The sequence below is a fragment of the Prionailurus bengalensis genome, chromosome B1 (genome assembly GCF_016509475.1).
Source record: "Prionailurus bengalensis isolate Pbe53 chromosome B1, Fcat_Pben_1.1_paternal_pri, whole genome shotgun sequence".
Lineage (NCBI taxonomy): Eukaryota > Metazoa > Chordata > Mammalia > Carnivora > Felidae > Prionailurus > Prionailurus bengalensis.
In genome coordinates this window covers 124,576,271-124,580,043 of record NC_057344.1, presented here as the reverse complement: position 1 = coordinate 124,580,043, position 3,773 = coordinate 124,576,271, and the positions used below count along the sequence as shown (strand labels likewise).

At 39.6% G+C, this 3,773-nt stretch overlaps 1 pseudogene; it reads left to right on the top strand.

The window, feature by feature from the left end:
- Positions 1–987: 987 nt before the first annotated feature.
- LOC122469160 lies at positions 988–2,260 on the top strand (annotated as a pseudogene).
- The last annotated feature ends 1,513 nt before the right edge of the window (positions 2,261–3,773 follow it).

The window sequence follows — 3,773 nt, the reverse complement described above, 5'->3', positions numbered from 1 at the left end:
GAGCCTGATGTGAGGCTCAAACTCATGAACCGTGAGATCATGACCTGAGCCGAAGTTGGATACTTAACAGACTGAGCCACCCAGGCACCCCAATATTACTGTACTTCTAAACATAAAATATAATTCATGAACTTCCTGCAAAAATAGAAGACTAAAACAGTATTGAAAAATCTCCCCCCTTTGATATTTAACAAAATGAAGAAAAATAGTAAAAATAACAAAATTCACCAGCAGGAGCCAAACTATGACAGAGATAAAATGAAAAGCCCAACCCAAAAATGTAGTAGCTAACAAAACACAAGTGATCTTAGTTTAAAAAAAAAAAAGGTATCATCCCTGCCCCATCTCCCCCCCAAAAAGCAATACTTAGGAAATTATGAGACAAAATTATGTAAATTCTCAACACTTTCTAATTTTGAGCGAAGCTAACTGGAGTGATTCATCAGCCCTGCGCAAATCAGGATGACTCCCAAGAAAGTAAAAATAACTTACATGATACAGGGAAACATCAGTAGAGTGAGAAAGTATCACCAGGATTTTCCATATTCCAGGATATTATACTGAGTTATGTAAAAGATCTAAAAGCTATGGGAGTGCCACAGTTTTAGCTGGCATTAGTGGCCCTGACACAGAATTTAATAAAACAATAAGAAAAAGAACCCAGCTCAGATTCCATAGAGCCACAGCTGAGGCCTAGACCTTTCACTACTTATTCTTGTATTCATTCCTTTAACCACTTTTTAGTGAGAATCTATGATGTATCTGGCACTGTTCTAGGCAGCGAAAAAAATGACAGTAAAAAATCAGACAAAAATATCTTAGTATGACAGAGTTTACATTCTAATAGTTAGACACAGCTTTTAAAAACAAACAAAACTCAAATAAGTCTACAGCCTATTAGAATAAGATAAATTGAGTGGAAGAATTAAAGGAGATAAGAGAGAGAAGATGACAAATAAGTAACGACTGGAAGAAAGGGGATGAACCATGTACAGGCAAAGGTGAGATTCCAGGCAGTACAGACAGCAGGTGCAAAGGCAAGTGTAAGAAACAGCCAGCTCGAAGTGGTATTTACACGGAGTGAGCTAAGTGGAGATTAGAAAGTGAGATAAAAGGGTAATTGGAGTGGAAGTGGAGGCAGGTACATGGCATAGGGTCTTATACCATTGTATGTATTTTGGTTTCTATATGGAATGAGAAGTGAAGCCACTGAGTGCTTTGAACAGAGGAGAGACTTAATCTAACATATAATTAAATTGGCACATTCTGACCATGGTCCTGAGAATAGACACTAGGAAGAACAAGCGTAGAAGCCAGGAGACCCATTAGGGAATTATATGACTAATTCAGAGAAAAGAGAATGCTAGTGCTAGCAGTAGATTTAAAAAAGAGGTTAAAATTTGGATATATTTGGAAACTAGAGCCAATAGAATTTTCTGACTGATTAGATAAGGATGTGAAAGAGAGGAGTCAAGCCAGAAGTTTGGCTGTGGATATGTAAATTTTGAAATGCCCACTTAGACACCCAAATGGAGATTTGATGATTGGCGCTCAGTGAGAAAAGACCCAAGAATCTTGGCATCAGATAGGACACCCGGCCCAAAAGGAACCTCACCCTCTTTGTCAAATAGCCCTGCTATATTGGTCAGCAGCAGCAAAGGGCTATTTAGGCTAACCATCTAACAGTACCTCCTGCAATAAACCAGTTCACCCAGTCCTTGGACCACCAAACAGCTACTCAACTGCTTAGGCTGACCCACAAATATAGACTAGAGACAAAGCAAGAGAAGAAGCAGAGATTGTTAGTCCAGGCTGAGAAGAAAGCTGCTGGCAAAGGGACTGTCTCCACTAAGAGGCCTCCTGTCCTTCAAGCTGAGGTTAATACTGTCACCACCTTGGTGGAAAACAAGAAGGCTTAGCTGGTAGTGATTGCACCTGATGTGGATCCCATTAAGCTGGTTGTCTTCCCGCCTGCCCTGTGTCATCAGATGAGAGTTCCCTTCTGCATTACCAAGAGGAAGGCCAGGTTGGGGCATCTAGTCCACAGAGGACCTTCACCACTGTCACCTTCACACAGGTTAACTCAGAAGACAAAGGAGCTCTGGTTAAGCTGGTAGAAACCATCAGGACTAATGACAATGATAGATATGATGAGATCCACCGTCATTGCAGAGGCAACGTTCTGGGTCCAAAGCGGGTGGCTTGCATTGCCAAGTTGGAAAAGGCAAAGGCCAAAAAACTGACCACTAAACTGGGGTAAGTGTATGCTGTTGAATTTTCTGTACATAAAAGTAATAAAAAGTAGTCCTCTTCCCCCCACCAAAAAAACAAAAAACAAACAAACAAACAAAAAGATCCTTACTGGAGGTAAAACATGTGACTTCGTCAACATAAAGATAGTATATAAAGCTGACGTCAAGGTTTTGAGATAAAGAAAACAGGAAGTACAGGAAATTGAAAATCAGAGCCTAAGAGAATTCCAATAAGGGAAATCAGAAGAAACCAAAAAAGGAAATTAAATATATATGGTCAATGAAGCAGGATGGTGTCCCAGATGTTATGCACAGAAGTTTCAAGAAACGCTGTCAGGTGCTAAGTTAAATGCTGCTTGGGACGCCTGGGTGGCTCAGTTTGTTAAGTGTACAACTTTGGCTCAGGTCACAATCTCACAGATCGTGGGTTTGGGCCCGCCATCAGGCTGTGTGCTGACAGCTCAGAGCCTGGAATCTGTTTCGAATTCTGTGTCTCCCTCTCTCTCTGCCCCTCCCCTGCTTGCCCTCTCCCTCTCTCTCTCTCTCTCTCTGTCTCCAAAATAAATAATGCTGCTAATAGGTAAGATGAGGACTGAGAATTCACCATTGGATTTAGCCACACTGAAGTTACTGTTGGCCATTCCTGTGCAAATGTGGAGACTGAAAACCAGCTAGGCTCAAGGAAGAATAAGAGAAGAGTTGGGGAAAATGGGTATAGAAACTATGAGAAAGTTTGCAGTAAATGGAGACCAAGACATTTAGCAGTGATCAGAGGAGATGAGGGATTAAGGAAACAGTTTTTTTTTTAATGTGATATATAAGCCTGTCTGTCTGCAGCTGGGATTATCTAGAAGAAAAACTAATGTTGATGATGAGGGAGGTGGGGGAAACTGCTGAAAAGATGTCTTTGAGTGAGAGGAATCCTGATCTAGCACACACTGAAGGAGGAGGCCTTAGGTGGTCCAGGAAACAGTCCAGGAAACTGTCACAAGCACTTCCAAATGTGCAAGTGGAGAAAGTGTGCAGATCATAGTATTTAGCCTTTATATGTAGTAACAGAGAAAATAGTCTTTTGAAAGTCAAAAATGAGTCAAGGACGATTCAGTCACATAAATCAGAGAAATTTAAGATCTGAACAAAGCTGTCCATTTTAAGATTTTTTAAAAACGGAAAATTATTTGCATACATAAACTATTTAAACATATTATAATAGGGAAAAAGAAAAGAAAGAAAAGGTTTGAAGTGGAGAGAAGCAAAAGATAAAACAGAGAATGAAACATCATATGCAAAATAACACAAAGAATTTACATGAAACAGAATCCAAGGACTCAACACCTATTCTCGAGAATATTTGGAGAGATAGAAGAATTTAGAGAAATTAGGAGCTGAAATGGATCACACAGATAATAGGAAAGAAAACAAAATGAGTTGAAACATAAGATTTCACAGCTAAGGACAATAATTGAGAGGCAAAATATTCAAATGGAATGTATAGATTAGAAATAGCAAGAATCAGAATAA